The following is a 17,363-nucleotide window of genomic DNA, read 5'->3' as shown; positions in this document are numbered from 1 at the left end:
TGCTTGGAACAAACCAAATGTCCATCAGCAGATGAATGGACAAATAAAATGTCATAGTTACACACAATGGAATATTATTCGGCCTTAAAGAGGAATGCAGTTCTGATAGATGCTACAACATGGGTGAACATTATGCTAAGTGAAATAAGCCATTCACAAAAGGACAAATATTGAATGATTCCACTTATATGAGGTACCTAGAATAGTAAATTACACAGAGACTAACAGTAGACCAGTTGTTCCCAGGGGCTTGGGTAAAAGAGAATGGTGAGTTATTGTTTACAGGATATAGAGGTTTAGTCTGGGATAATGAAAAACTTCTGGAGATGAATGGTGATAGTTGTATGATAATGTAACTGTATTTGATGTTTTTAAACTGTACAGTTAAAAGAGTTAAAACAGTAATTTTTGTCATGTATATTATATCACAAAAAGGTAAAAAAGTATATTATATCACAATAAATTTTTTTTTAAGGAACAGGGTCTGATACATAGTAAATTCTCTTAACTGTTATTTGCAGGATCACTTGCACTCAGGTCTACTGTTCTTCACTCTTGCATTTTGATTCAGTGCTCAGTTTGATGTCCTCTCTCCAACTACAGAGCAAAGACTGCATTGTCCTTTGGCTCATCCTTCCCTGTGCCTGCCAATGTACCTTGCACAGAGTTGGACCCTGTAAATCATTGACTGGTTAATACAGATCCCAAGTGACCTATAAGCTAGTGAAGTGGAGCTCAGTGTTTCCTCTGTTAGCATGGTGACTAAAGGGCCAGGAGTTTGATTCATACCTGATCTGTTTGTCAGTTTTGCCATTAACTAGCCATAAACCTTTGGGAAAGTCACTCAGCCTTCTCACCTTCTGCTCACCTGTGATTAGGAAAATAATATCTATTTTCTCTCATTTTTGTGATAAATGAAATAACATATGTTGAGAACATCACCCATTCTGGAAACTCAATAAATGGTAGTTAATGCACACATTTTGTATCATAAGCAGTATTGCTACCTAACTCCACCATTCTGAATCAGTTTCTGAAACTGACCTTTCCCTTACAGCAGACATGGGTCCCTGCACTACTGTGGGTGTTTCTGCAGTGAAGGACAATGTCTTACACTGCTCAGGGGCACTGTGGGATTTACTCTGCTCCCCAGGCCAGCAGTCTCAGATGTACCTGAGAGATTCTAAAAGCCCAGCAGAGTGAGAGGAGAGGCTTTCTCAACTCATTTATTTCCCCTTCAATGCAAACAATCACTCTTAGGTATGAGTGGCTGCCCAGAGCCCTCAGGGGAAGCAATGCTGAACAAAATTAGAGCCAGAAGCCTGAACCTGTCTCCAAAGTCTACAATAGATGGAGAGATGGGAGCAGAGGAGCTATTGGCCCTACAAAGCAGTGGACACATGAAGACCAGGTACATTGCTTAGAGGCAGAACTTGGTAAAAAACAATGGTGGTCATAGTGGACGACCTGGAAGGAGCCAGAAACAAGAAGCAGAGTGGTAGCCACAGAGGTGGACCCCTGAGTGCTTACTTCTTTCTGTAGCAGAAACCACATCTGGGCAGATTGAATCTTACTCTTCCCAAAACATCTCAGGGGGCTTATTCCAGTCGAGCCCTGGGGTGTGCTCTTAGCCCAGGAAAAGGACAAGTGGTCATACTTCAAGGTGAATGTTGGAGAACAAAGGAGATTCTCTTGGAATTGGCATTTCAGGAAGTCTAGAAGGAGTCTTGAGCAAATAAAATATAATTGTGGACTGGAATAAGATTTTTGATTTTATAGCACCTCAGGTGACTATGAGAGAGGGTGGGGGGAAGCTGAGAAGAAGGGAAGGGAGCAAACGTGTCAAGAGACCACACTTGAAGAGGAACAGTTAGGAGGGAAGAGGGCCAGAGAACTGTGAACGTGCTGTTGCACGGAGCATCACCACCTGAGGGATAGCCTCACTCACCCACCCCTGCCACCTGCCAGCATTCCTTTGCCATGCACTTGATGGTTTAAAGGTACTCTGTATGTTTCTGAAACTGCCTCAAACATGGACAAATTCTATTTTCCTGACCATGGAAAACGTTTGTAACTAATCTTCCAAAGAATTTTACATTTCAGAGCCCTTACCTCTAAGTTATGAATCTTCCACCAATCATTACCCCCAACTTGAGAAATGTCACCCTAACCCAACTTCAGAAGATGTTTATTTATGTCACTAAGGACTTGTCTTGAAATTTGCATAAACAGTGCAGAAACACACAATATCAACAGAATGTATAGTGTATAATCATAACTATGAAAAAAGATCCTGAAAAAAGAAAAACCATAAAAATATTTACCAAAATGTTTATAAAGGCTATATTCATTTTATTTATTTTCAAATATTTAGAAGTAAATAGGTTTTGTAAAATCTCTCTCTCTCTCTCTCTCTCTCTCTCTCTCTCTCTCTCTCTCTCTCAAGGAGGCACTTCTCTCTCCTAAGGAAACACCTGTCTCTGGGCCAGGGGATCTTCGTGGGATTGGCAATAGTCTTCTATTACTCAAATGGTGGCTTTGAATGCCATGGTGATCAATGAGCTTCTCAGAAGAAAGGGGTGATATCAACTCAGGTGATCTTAAATTACATTTTAATTTCATAATAGAAACAATGAAAGTCTAAAAGTCCCATAAACACATTCTTACTTTTTTTCAAAGCAAGAGTTCAATTATGAAACAACTTAGGTTTTTTTCTCCTCTATTCTATGTGATTCACACTGGGAAGCTTGTCAGTTCAATTCTGCACATATTCATCACTTACTGTGTACAAGGCACTTTTAAGGAATGCAAAGGGGCACTTTCTTCATTAGAAGAGAAATACAAGCATTGGGAACCATTCCACATGGTGTGGGAATGTAGCCCAGCCCCCACTCGGAAAGGCCAGTGGAGACCAAGGTCCAGCACACAGGAGCCACACCCACGGGTAGGTTTCCCTGTGGGGAATCAGGCCTGCATTGTACCTAGGCTGCTATGAGGCTTGCTTTTTTGCTAAACTCCCTCGCCCTGGATTGAGGCAGCAAATGTTTACTGCATATCTTTAACTTCCTAAAATCTGTGCTAAACCTCCCAAGTATGGAGTGTAACCAATTCAATCACTTCTCCCCTTAGTCTGCAACATCGTTCCCTTTGAAGTAATTAGCAACATTCTTTCCTTTGCTATCTGTAAAAGGTAATCACCTACAGCGAACCTGTGCAGAGTAAATGAGGACCATCCTCAATGTAATGTTCCCAGAAAAGCAATAAAAGCTTGTCCAAGTAGGGGCCGAGGCCCTCTCTCTCACTCGGAGAGTAGCCATGCCATCCCCTTTTCTCTACAGGACTTCTGCAGTCTGTGTGAATTTGTTCATTGAGGCCACAACACACGGACCCTGCCGGCCAGGGTCTGTATCATTTACTAAAACAGCTTAGGATTCTTTCTCCTCTGTTCTATGTGATTCTCACTGGGAAGATTCTCAGTTCAATTTAGCACATATTCATCACTTACTGTGTACAAGGCACTTTTAAGGAATGCAAAGGGGCACTTTCTTCATTGGAAGAGAAAATACAAACATATAAGTAACAATATCACATGCCAAAATATGATCAATTCAGCAAAGGCAATTAAAATTCTATGTGATGCCCTAAGTTTTTTGAAATCCTTGAGGTCATTATGAGGATTATAAATATAACTATTTGTGTTTTCTAGGCAGCCAATTAAATAACTGATCATGAAAGAAATTCACTGGAACAATTAAGATTTTCAATGAACAATATTTCATTCAATTTAATGTTTAAAGTTAAAGTCTCAGAGAAACTATAATGATTGTTTTGAGCTGCTATAGGGAATTTAACTAGTTCTCCGATTTCCTAACATTTTGTTTTCAGATAAATAAAATGAGTAGATGTGCTCAGATAAATTATTTACCTTTGGTTCTGTGTTTGCAAACTTTTTTCTATGTGAAACTTACCTAGTAAGATTTGCTTACATCTCCATTTCACAACATAAGGCAAACCTGATGTCTTCCCTAGTGATTCTGTTAAGACCTGGGGGAAGAGAGCCTGGGCACCTACTGGAACCACCACTTGCTGCTCTGGCGTCGTGGGTGGGTCACTTCACTTTTCTGAGCCCCCATTCAACGTTAGGTGTTGAGCGGTTTGCGATAGTCCCTGTCTTTCATCTATTACCTGCTGTTGCTTTTGTGGAGACTAGAAATGGTGGTGGTGACTTCACTGGGGGAATGATAATGATTTTTTAAAAGATACTAAAACTTAGCCATTTCTGTTCTTACAAGTTCATGGAGGCTCCGCTCCACCCTACACGACCCCCAGCCACCCATTATCTTGCTGTCTCTCTCTTTCTTACTTCTCCTGCTCCTCCTCCTCATTCCTACCCCTTTTCTTCTGGGTTGCCTGAAGAACTCCAAAGTTTTCTGTTTTGAAGAGCAATTCTGTTTCTTGAACCCTTTCACAAACTCAGTTTTTGGTTTGTTTTTGCAAAACCAAATCCTGTTAAGATACTTAACTCATAGGGGAAAAGTCAAATATAGGACTAAGCGTTCATTAAAAATTGTTGTAGGAGAAAAATAGCAACTTTTACTCTGCATGGATAAAGGTGTATATTTTATCAATATATAGTATTGACTTTCTGTAGATAATCTGTGTTAATATAGGGTTTCTGCAAAACAATTCGTAACAATTTATTCTAGATATAGCCTAAAGTTTTCTAAAAATGTTTTTCATTTAAAAATAATTTTAAAGGAAGAATTTTTTTAAAGATTTTATTTATTTATATTTATTTATTTTTAGAGAGGGAAGGGAGGGAGAAAGAGAGAGAGAAACATCAATGTGCAGTTGCTGGGGGCCGTGGCCTGCAACCCAGGCATGTGCCCTGACTGGGAATCAAACCTACGACGCTTTGGTTTGCAGCCCGAGCTCAATCCACTGAGCTATGCCAGCCAGGTCCTTAAAGGAAAAATTTTTTACTAAAAAGATCTTATTTGTGAAGTCTATGCTGATATATAAATAATACATATATTATACATATATATGTGTGCGTATATTTTTTCCCCCAGATTTTTATAAGAGTCTGTGGAATGACTTTAACTTCCACTTTTATAGTTTACCATGTTCTTTTGAAAGTACTCTGTACAAAACCAGAATTTGATTTCAGGTATTACTCAATGTGTATTTTCTCATTTAATTATCTTGGTTTCTTGTGATTATTTATTCTACTCCCACAGTTTCAATTATATCCTCCATCTGAATCATTCACAGATGTGTACTGTACATCTGACTTGTCCCCAAGGGCAGCGTCAGGTGGCTGCCTGTGGAGTAGCTTTCCTTGGTGTTTCACATGCATCTCAAAACCAGGCCATGCAGAGACAAGTCATCACTGGTCCCCAGATCCCCCACCTAGCACTCTTGTTCTATGCTTCCCCCTGCATTCACTATCTTGAGTACCCACCATCCTCCAGGTAATTCAGCCTTGAAATCTGTGTAATCTCTAAATTCCTTTGTCTTTTCAACACACTCAAAAATCTCTGTCAAATCTTGTTGATTCTATCTCCAAAATTTTATTTTGTAATTTATTACCTTCTTGCTGTTCTTACAGTAACTACCCTTATTCAGGCTTCGTGCTTACATGTCATCAGCAGCCTTTTCTTCTTTAGTCTTCTCCTCCGGAGCCTCCTACACATGGTTGCCTAGAAAAGTGTTTTCATACATCCAGTGACAGGAGTGGTTTTTTTGCGATCCTAAACTGCTTTCCACACATGGAACAAAGTTTACACCCAGCCTGGCATTCAAAGCCCTTTAAATCTTGGCCTCAGTCACATTTCTAGATTTTTCTTCAGTCAATTTATTTAACGAATATTCATGAAGTCCACTATGTGCCAGGTGTTATTATGCTAGACTCTGAAGATGCAACGGTGAGCAGACCTAGTTACTGGCCCCACTGAGCTTCATCTGGAATGTGATTTCTTGCCCCTCTGAATTCTGTGGCCCCAAATCACTTATTGCTCTCCAGACGTGCTTTATGCTTCCTTCTCTCTTGGCTTGTCCTATACCAAGAATGTTTTTTCCTTCCCCATCATCACCGGTCCAATTCTTCAAAATGACAGACCTAAGCTTGCTTCCTTTAAAATGTTTTCCAGATTCCCCCAGCTAGGATTAATTCATTTATATTGAAGAAGCCCTTTGTACTTCTGTTATAATCCATAGTACAGAGGAAAGGCCATGAACACTGGAGCTAAAAAAACTTGGGGTTCAAGACCTCTTTCTGCCACTGGAGCAAATCACATAGTTCTTCAAAACTTGTTTCTCCATCTGGAAAGTATCTATCTTGCAAGTTTATTATGTGGACTAAATAACAAAGATAGAAATTATATAATGGTGCAAAAGATTGTCTGGCTTTTATGTTATTTGTTCATAGAAATGGCTGATTACTCTCCTCTGTAGAAGCATCAAAGGGAAATGCTTCACAATAGACACAGTCTTTGCCATGGCAGTTATCACTTTCCCGTTTTGTTGAGGTGGATATAGTTTTCCTATATTTACTCCTTACTCTGACCCAGTCATTGTATGTAATCTCATTGAACCAGCCCCAATCTTATGAAGTATGCATTATCCCCATGTTTGATATTGTTGATCAGCAATTAGCACTTATTTCCATCTCCTTCTATGCTTTTCTCTGAACTAAAGGGACAGAAAACTCGGGAATTACATTTTTGATCCAATTTAAATTCTGCCAATAAGATACACACAAAATATTTGGTAAGAGGAGATAAGGTCAAGAGCATTCTTGCAGAAAAAAGTGGAGGCAGAGGTGTCGGGTTTGGCAAATGTGAGTTTTTGCAGGCCTGGCCAGATTCAATGTAGTACCCAGACTTGATGCTATTTTTCTTACTGGTTTCAGACAGAGAAAACTTGGAGAAGCATTCTACTTGGCTTATCTGGTGTCCCATGTTCATCTCTTGAGCAACTACTGTGGCCAAATAAACTAAGTTACCTAAGAACATGACAGCTCCCATTTGGATCATATGGCCACAGAAGATGGAGGTATAGTTCGTCGCTTCCCCGCCCTCCGCCACCCGCCAAATAAAAAGTGGATAACACAGACAAGGCCACTGAGGGATCATCCCAGACTGAATTTCCCCCCAAAAGAGTCTTGCATGCAGGTAGTTTATCTAAGATCTGATCCTAAGAAACAGGAGTGAGAATCTGGAGGAATAAAACAAAGAAGAAAAAAATAACTCCATGATGCATTATTGATTTGGCGACAACTATGGGTAGCTGATGCTCAATCCTTCTAAGACCTTCAGAGGATCCTTAGGAAATGAATCTTAAAACTATCCATGTTGGGGAAGGAAAGGGAAAGTAGTTCATCTTACTCACTGCAGATCTGTGAGAAGCTAGCTCTGCTCTGGGGGACTGACACTGGCATGGACATCTACACTCCTTCTGGTAAGGTGCTATGTGGGAAGTTAACAGCAGAGTGTAAAATCCTAATGAAATTGCTATATTATATATATATATATAATCAAGATTAAATACCCCACAAAAAAGGGGATACCAAACTGATAGGACTAAAATAAACTTTGAAAAAGAGTTGATGCTGATCATATTTTTAAAATTATTTTCTTTCCATTTTTGTTTCTGAAAGTTTATTGTTTTCCATTACCATTTAGTCCCCTTATACTCACTTCCCCCACCCCTACAAACACCAAACTGTTTTTTGCTTAATCCCTGTACCTTCTAACTGCCCCCACCCCAAATAGCTGTCATTTGTTCTCCATCTATGAGTCTGTCTCTGTTTTGATGTTAGTTCAGTTTGTTCATTACATTTCCCATATAAGTGAAATCATAGCATTTGTCTTTTGCTGACTGGCTTATTTCACTTAGCATAGTGTTCTCCAGGTCCATCTATATTGCCACAAAGGGTAAAATTTTTATCTTTCTTATGGCTGAGTAGTATGCCATTGTGTAAATATCCCATAGTTGTTTTGTCCACTCATCTACTAATGAACACTTGGACTGCTTCCATATCTTGGTGATTGTAAATAACACTGCAATGAACATAGGGGTGCTTATGTTCTGTTGAATTAGTGTTTTGGGTTCCTTAGGATGTATTTCCAGAAGTGGGATTGCTGGGTTGAAAGGCAGATCCATTTTTAATTTTTTTGAGGTATCTCCATTCTGCTTTCCACAGTGGCTCCACCAATCTGCCTTCCCACCAAGAGTGAAAGGGTTCCCCTTTCTCCACATCCTCATCAGCACTTGTTGTTTGTTGATTTATCAATGATAGCCATTCTGACAGGTGTGAAATTGTGGTTTTAATTTGCACTTCCCTAATGATTAGTGACATTGAGCATCTTTTCATATGTCTATTGGCCATCTGTATGTCCTCTTTGGAGAAGTGTATATTCAAGTCCAAGTCCTTTGCCCATTTTTTGATTGGGTTGGTTATTTCTTTGGTGTTGAGTTTTGTAAGTTGTTTGTACATTTTGGATATTAACCCCTTGTCAGATGTATTGGTGAATATGTTCTCCCATTTTGTGGGTTGAGTTTTTATTCTGTTGATGTTTTCTTTTGCTATGCAAAAACTTTTATTTTGATGTAGTCCCATGTGTTTAATTTTTCTTTTGTTTCCCTTGCCTGGGAAGATATATCTGATAAAAAATAGCTATCAGCAATGTCTGAGATTTTGCTGCCTAGGTTTTCTTCTAGGATTTTATTGTTTTGGGTCTAACATTTAAGTTTTTGATCCATTTTTAATTTATCCGTGTGTATGGTATAAGAAGGTGGTCTAGTTACATTTTTCTGCACACATCTGTCCAGTTTTCCCAACACCATTTATTGAATAAACTATCTTTTGCCCATTGTATGTGCTTGCTTCCTCAGTTGAATATTACTTGACTATAAAAATGTGGGTTTATTTCTGGGCTCTCTATTCTGTTCCATTGATTTATCTGTCTGTTTTTGTGCCAGTACCATGCTGTTATGATAACAATGGACTTATAGTCTGATATTAGATAGCATAATTTTTCCAACTTTGTGTTTCTTTCTCAGGAATACTGTTGCTATGCAGGGCCTTTTGTGGTTCCATATAAATGTTTGAAATAAATTTGTGAAATATGTCATTGAATCTTGATAGGAATTGCATTGAATCTATAGATTGCTTTGGGTAGTATGGTCATTTTAATGATGTTAATTCTTCCTATTCATGAACACAGTATGTGTTTCCACTTATTTGTATCTCCTTCAACTTCTTTCTTAAGTGTCTTATAATTTTCCAAGTACGGGTCTTTTACATCCTTGGTTGGGCTTATTCCTAGGCATTTTATTCTTTTTGAAGCAATCATGAATGGGATTGTTTCCTTAATTTCCCCTTCTGTTAGTTTGTTATTGGCATATAAAAATGCAACTTATTTCTGGATACTAATTTTGTACCCTACTACTTTGCTGAATTAATTTATCAGTTTTGGTAGTTTCTTTTTTTTTAAGATTTTATTTATTTATCTTTAGAGGAGAGGAAGGGAGGGAGAGAGAGAGGGAGAGAACTGTCAGTGTGTGGTTGACTCTCACATGGCCCTCACTAGGGACCTGGCCTGCAACCCAGGCATGTTCCCTGACTGGGAATTGAACAGGCAACACTTTGGTTCTCAGCCTGTGCTCAATCCATTGAGCTACACCAGCCAAGGCATAGTTCTGGTAGTTTCTTCATGGAATCTTTGGGGTTCTGTATGTATACTACCATGTCATATGCAAATAAAGACAGTTTTACTTCTTTCTTTCCAGTTTAGATGCCTTTTATTTCTTCTTCTTGTCTGATTGCAGTGGTAGGATTTCCAGTGTTATGTTGAATAGGAGATGTGAAAGCGGCCACCCCTGTCTTATTCCCTGTCTTAAGGGGAACAGTTGTAGTTTTGCCTATTGAGTATGATGCTGGCTGTGGGTTTGTCATATATGGCTTTTATTATGTTTAGGTATGTTCTCTCTAGTCCCACTTTGATGACAGTTTTTATCATAAATGGGTGCTGGATTTTATCAAATACTTTTTCTGCATCTATTGATATGATCACGTGGTTTTTATCCTTCATTTTGTTTATGTGGTGAATCACATTTATTGATTTGCAAATGTTGAACCAACTTTGCATTCCCAGAATAAATTCCACTTGATCGTGGTGTATTATCTTCTTGATGCATTGCTGTTTTCAGTTTGCTATTATTTTGTTGAAGATTTTAGGATCTATGTCCATCAGGATATTGGCCTATTATTTTCTTTTTTTTTTTTTTGTAGTGTCTTTATCTAGTTTTGGAATTAGAATAATGCTGGCTTCATAAAATGAGTGAGGGAGTCTTGCTTCCTATTGAATTTTTAAAAATAGTTTGAGAAGGAAAGGTGTTCGTTTTTCTGGGGTGTTTTGCAAATTTCACCTGTGAAGCCATCTGGTCCAGGGCTTTTGTTTTTTGGGAGTTTTTTGATTACTGCTTCAACTTCACTAGGTATAATCTGTTTATTCAGATTTTCTGATTCTTCCCGATTTAGTTTAGGAAGATTGTATGTTTCTAGGAATTTGTTAATTTCATCCAGGTTGTCCAGTTTGTTGACATATAGTTGTTCATAATATTTTCTTACAGCCCTTTGTATTTCTTTGATGTCAGTTGTTATTTCTCCTCTTTCATTTCTGATTTTATTTATTTGGGTCTTCTCTCTTTTTTTCTTGATGAGTCTGGTTAAAGGTTTGTCAACCTTGTTTTCAGAACCAGCTCTTGAATGAATTGATCTTTTGTGTCATTTTTTAAGACTGCATTTCATTTATTTCTGCTCTGACCTTTATTTCCTTCCTTCTACTTACTTTGGACTTTGTTGTTCTTTTCCAAGCTCCTGTGAAGTTAGATTGTATTTTAGCTTTTTCTCATTTTGTGATATAGGTCTGTAATGCTATGAATTTCCCTCTTAGGATTGCCTTCCTTGTGTCCCATAGATTTTGGATTTTTGTGTCCTCATTTTCATTTGTTTCAAGGTATTTTTTATTTCTTCCTTAGTTTCATTACTCAGTAACATGTTATTTAGCTTCCATGTGTTTAGCTTTGTATGTTTTTCAGTGTTCTTCTTTTGATTGATTTCTAGTTTCATAGCATTGTGGTCAAAGGAGATGCTTGATATGATTTCAATCTTCTTAAATTTATTGAGACTTGTTTTGTGTTCTAACATGTGGTCTATCCTAGAAAACATTCCATATGTACTTGAAATGCATATATATTCTGCTGCTTTGGAGTGAAATGCTCTGAAGATATCAATTAAGTCCATTTGATCAAGTGTGTCATTTAAGGCTGCTGTCCCCTTGTTGATTTTCTGTCTGGAAGATCTATATATTGAAGTCAATGGGTGTTAAAATCCCCAACTATAATGTATTTCTGTTGATCTCTCCCTTTATGCCTATTAAGATTTGCTTCACATATTTAGGTGCTCCTATGATGGGTGCGTAAATGTTTACTAGGGTTATATCCTCCTATTGGATTGTTCTCTTTATCATTATGTAGTGTTCTTTTTTTGTCTCTTACTATATAGCCTTGATTTTAAAGTGTATTTTTTTGGATATAAGTACTGCTTTTTTCCCTTTCTGTTTGTATGAAATGTATTTTTCCATCTTTTTTTACTTTTAGTCTGTATGCACCTTTCAATCTGAGATGGGTCTCTTGGAAGCAGCAAAAATATGGGTCTTGTTTTCCTATCCATTCAGCTACCCTATGTCTTTTGGTTGCAGTGTTTAAGCCATTTACATTTAAGGTGGTTATTGATAGATATGTATTTAGTGCCATTTTATTGTTAGACTATTTTCCTCTGGCTTTTTTTTCTTTCTCTTTTTCTTCTTCTTAAAGCAAGCCCTTTAACATTTGTTGTAGCACTGGTTTGATATTAACAAATTTCTTTAGCTTTTTCTTGTCTGAGAAGCTCTTTATTTCCCCTTCAATTTTAAATGATAGCCTTTCTGGTAAAGTAGCTTTGGTTCTTGCTTTTCAACACCTTGAATATTTCATGCCCCTTTCTGGCTTCAAATGTTTCTAATGAGAAATCAAATGAGAGTCTAACTGGTGCTTCCTTGTATGTAACTACCTGCTTTTCTCAAGTGACTTTTAGGATTCTCTCCTTGTCCTTAAGCCTTGTCATTTTAATTATGATGTGTCTCAGTGTAGGCCTCTTTGGGTCCAACTTGCTTGGGACTCTCTGAGCTTCCTGGACTTATGTGTCTTTTTCTTTCACTAGATTAGGGAAGTTTTCAATCATTATTTCTTCAAATAGGTTCTCCATCCCTTGCTCACTCTCTTCTCCTTCTGGGATTCCCATGATGTGGATGTTGTTATGCTTCATATTGTCCAAAATGTTTCTTCAGCTCTTCTCATTTTTTAAAATTCTTTTTTCTGTTTGCTGTTTGGTTTGGTGTTTTTTTCTACCTTGTCTTCCAAATCACTGATTAGATCCTCTGCTTCATCTAACCTACTGTTTATTCCTTCCAGTGTATTACTTATTACAGATATTGCCTTCTTTATTTCTGATTGGTCCTTTTATATGGTTTCTATGTCTTTTTTCATGCTGAGTATCCTGATGATCATTACTGTAAACTCTCAAATGTCATAAATTGCTTGCCTCCATTTCTTCTAGTTTTTCTTCTGAAGAATTCTCTTGTTCTTTCATTTGAGATATGTTTTTTGTCTTCCTATTTTGGCAGCTTCTTTGTACTTGTTTCTATGTATTAGGTAGATCTGCAAAGACTCTGGAGCAGACCTTTGTCAGATGATAATTGTGACAGGCCCCGGGCAACCTGTTTGAAGCCATCAGTGAGCCACAGCATGTAGCTACCTCTTCTGAGCCTGTTTGTGTGCAGAAAGAACCAGACTGCACACTTAGGCTGGATTTTACCAGTACCAGGCCCAGTGGAGGGTCAGCTAAAGTCTCAGAGCTCCCAGATATCGCCTTAGTTGTTAAGCTTAATCAATGATATAGCCTCAAGCTGTAATCAGCAGCCCAGCCGGGTTTATGCTCCACAGGATGGGGCAGAGGAATTCCTGTGGGTGGGGCTATTGCTTCTCCTCAGGCTGATGCCACTTGGAGGGGAGTGCTCTGCCTGAGAAAGATGGCCTCTGCAATATGGGGAATGGCATGGCACATGAATCCTGGCATCTGTTCCATAAGTTGTCTTTCTAGAACCACCAACCCCAGACTCTCCTCACATGTCTCTAGTCCACTCTGCCCTGCCTGTGTTGGAGACCAGGGTAAGTGGCTGCAAATAAAATTTTTTGTATTGGACCTTTAAGAGGCTTTTTGAGTTTCTAGCCATTTCTCCCTGGCAGACAGAAACCCCACTGCTTTCATAATTGGATGTTATCTGGGTTCTTTTCTTGGCTCTGGTGCTGTAGGCTGTGGAGCCTAGCTTGGTGTTTCGACACCATACTTCTTAGGGGGAACCCCCCACTGGCTGAAATATATCTTTGGCACTTCAGCTGCCATTTGTGGAAGCCCAGCCAGCCCTCTCGCACCTCTGCACTCCCTACCAATCACTTTGTCATGAAGTGGTTTCTTCTGAATGTCTTTGGTCATAAGAGAGAGTATTCAGTTGGTTATTCAGGATGATTTCTCTACAATTTAGTTGTAATTCCAAATAAGTCCCCGAAGGAGGTTAACGTAGCCTCTACTTACTCCTCCACCATCTTGGGTCTCCTCAGTGCTGGTAATATTTTTTTAAAAAATTTAAAACTTGATTTGAGAGAGAGAGACTTGTTGCTCCACCCATTTATGCATTCATTGTTTGACTGTTATATGTGCTCTGACTAGGGATCAAAAGCACAACCTTGGTGCATCAGAATGATGTTCTAACCAATTGAGCTAGCCAGCCAGGGTGACGACGCTGGTCATATTTTATTCAGACCTGGTGTAGCCTGGAGTCAGGACACAACACAAGAATCAAGGAGAAGGTCCTGAGTAAGCAGAAGAGCTGGATGTAATTTTTAGAATTTAGTTAAAGAAAAATAAAAGACTCTTGGAAATGGACCTTCAGTACTTTTCATGGAAATTATAGTTATAGTTGCCTCGTTTTCACCATAGCACTTCTTAGTCCCCTTGAATAAGTCCTCCATCCTATGCTAACTACTGCTCCAACCCTGTGGAGGAGACAATGTGACTGTGAATGTTTATGTGTGCAAACAAGGGAGCAGCTATGAGGAAAATTTGGTGAATGTAGACTGCTGTATCTATGATGATTTGTTTGAAGTGTTCTATTTAAAATCTAGCTTAAGAAAGAAAAACACCACATGTACTTTAATTGAAAGTCAGGACTGATGAATTTACTGAATTTTCCCCCAAATATTTTTTTCAATAATTTAGTTATACTGCAAACAGTTTGAGAAAAGCTATTTGTACTTACATTTTAGGAACATCTATGCCCTCTCGAGAAAAGAGTCCAGTATTATGACACCATCTTAAGCATATCCCTGATGAGAGGGAATAAATTCCTTACCGTGTAGCACTGGGGTAGGGCTTACCCAGGTAGTTAAATTCTATGTGTGGAGTATGAATGCAGTGAAATAAGCTTCAAGTTATGGAATTTGGAACAGAGAAGGGAAACAAGGTAATATTTGGGACAAAGATGGGTCTACGAACCAAAGCAAAAGACCTAAATATTAACACATACGCTAAGAGAGGAGTCTTGCCTATGGGAAAGGAGGGAGTTTCTAAAGCCACAAGTCAAATTGGGACAGAAATACCAGAAATACTTAATCTGATTTTTAATACAAAATAAATATTATCCTCCTCCTTTAGTGAAAGCAGTTTAATAGGAGATCAAGCATGGAATTTAATCACTGACATCTGCCAAGGTAGAGAGTCAGGGATAAAGATCAACAATTGCCCTCTAATCTCAAATATTTTATGTGCATCTTTCTCATTGTTCACATACACACAATTTGCTTCCTAAAACCATAATCTGTAAATCTCTCAAAGACAAAGCCCAAAACACTAATATTTCAATAAAGAACACAATGTCTTTTACTGTGCTTTACAAAACAGTCATATGAGTAAGTACCTTACATATTTCAGAATACTGTAAGAATGTTCTAGATTTGCTTTTAGATTAAAGTTGATCCTGTTTCTAAGAATTTTAGAAAAACTCTGTAATGAATTTAATTTGCTTATGTGTTGGAAAGTATGCACTGACTTTGGAGCAGATAGACCATGGTATTCTTGTACATATTAGGCATGTAAGTTCAACCTCTATAAAATCATTCTAAATGGACAAAGAGAAGAATGTTGTTTACTCTGGGGGATTATTATGACTATTCAATGAGGTGAATTCTGATTAACAAACATTTATTGATCACTCATTATGTGCTAGGATCATTTTGCCCAACACTAGGAACAGACTGAAGGCAACATTTTGTAATATAGTTCACCTTCCCTAGCACGGGAATTTAGGATCTCAGGTGGCCTGGTTTAGGGCTCAGAGAGAATAAAGAGATCAGCTTGATCAGTATCTTCACTTTTCAGATAAGTAAACAAGGCCAGGGGAGGTTAAATCAACTGAACAAAATCACAACCAAGTGAGCATTAGAGCAAGAATTACAACTTGGCCTCCCTGTCCCTAGTGTTGTATGTTCTGCTACACCCCGGCACACTATGTCTTCTCCTTGGGGGCAGTGCATGGGTGCATTGCTGTAAATAAAGACAGAACTTGGAAACATTTACCCCACACTTCCTGTTCTTTTTTTCAAATGGAATAGCATTTTACTACTGACCAGTACAACTTACTCATTTTAAACATAAAAATTAAAAAGTGAAGTCTTAAAATTCATCAATATACAGCCATTGTAACATTTTATCTATTTCTTTTGTCCCTGACTATACTAGATACATGTATCAATATAGATACAATTTTATTTATTGATCTTTTCACTGAATAAAAATAAACATCTCCTCTTTGTTACTAGAGTCTCATAAATATAATTTAAACAAGTTTATTGGTGTTTTCTATTGCAAAAGATGCTACTTGGCCCTCCCTGGTATAGCTTAGTTGGTTGGAGCATCATCCTGTAACCAAAATTAGAGGGCTTGATTCCTAGTCAGGGCATGTACCTAGGTTTTGGGTTTGATCCCCAATCTGGGCATGTATGGGAGGCAACCAATCAATACTTTTCTTTCACATGGGTATTTCTCTTTCTCTTTTCCTCTCTCCCTTCCTCTCTCTATAAAGGCAATGAAGAAAAAAATGTCCTTGGATGAGAATTAAAGAAAAAAATGATGCTACTTTGTCATACTAGAAAATTTGTAATTCAGGAAAGTAAAAAATTAGGGAAAATAAAACATCTATAGCTTCATCACCTATAAATTCAATCACTCTGTATTTTAGAATCTTGTTATATTATTTAATGATTGCCATTTTTAATCTTGACAGAGATATTTTTCATTATAACATATTTAATGATTATTTGAGATTTCTGGAGGGAATTATGGCTTGGACGGGTTGGTAGAATTCACATGTGATGGTGATTAGTAGTATTTTTCTTTCTCCTTCAAGGCATAGGGCAGAATCATACTTCATCCCCTCGGAGTCAGCTGTAGCTTTAACCAATGGAATTGACATATGTTAGGTCATATGTGGAAGACATGTAATTCAAGGAAAGGACATATGTTAGCTCCAGGTGGAAGAGCTTAAGAGCCAGTACATGGTTTGCTATGTTTCCTTCCTCCTGCCATGGGGACCTGCAAAGTACCAGATGGTGGAATCTCCATCAGCCTGAGTTTTGTGTAAGGATGATGTAGGACAGTGTCCATATCAGGTTAACAAAAATATATGACATGAGTAAGAAATTATATTTATTGTTTTAAGCCAGTGAGACTTGGGAGTTGTTTATTACTGCAGCATAACCCTAGGCTGTCCTGTCTGACGTTTGCTTGAATTTCTGAAGCATTCTACCCATCTCATGTTGAAATGGTTATAGGGTGATCTGACTTTGACACCTGCTACACCATTAGTCATCAGAAGTCATGTGATTGTACCTTCACTCCGTTCAAATTTCATATATATCCCTTCCAAAAAACTAGAGTTCAGTGGAAGAGGATAATGTCAGATAGAAGAGGATCATTTTTTTAATCAAAATGATAAAAATAACTTCACATTCTTTTAAAATCTGAAAACAAAGCAAATTTGGTTTTTATAGAGATTCATGCCCTTTGTCGAGGAGTCTGTCTGGAAAAGTTCTGTTACTTCCTATCTAAAGAACTCAAAGAATAGAATGCTTAGCACCATTTCTGGCACATAAGAGATGCTAAATATACACTTATTCAGAAAGAGAAAGAGTAAAGTAGAAGA

Source organism: Phyllostomus hastatus, unplaced genomic scaffold (genome assembly GCF_019186645.2).
Source record: "Phyllostomus hastatus isolate PE091 unplaced genomic scaffold, TTU_PhHast_1.1 phas_contig_524, whole genome shotgun sequence".
Classification (NCBI taxonomy): Eukaryota; Metazoa; Chordata; class Mammalia; order Chiroptera; family Phyllostomidae; genus Phyllostomus; species Phyllostomus hastatus.
Note: the sequence above shows the minus strand (reverse complement) of the source record.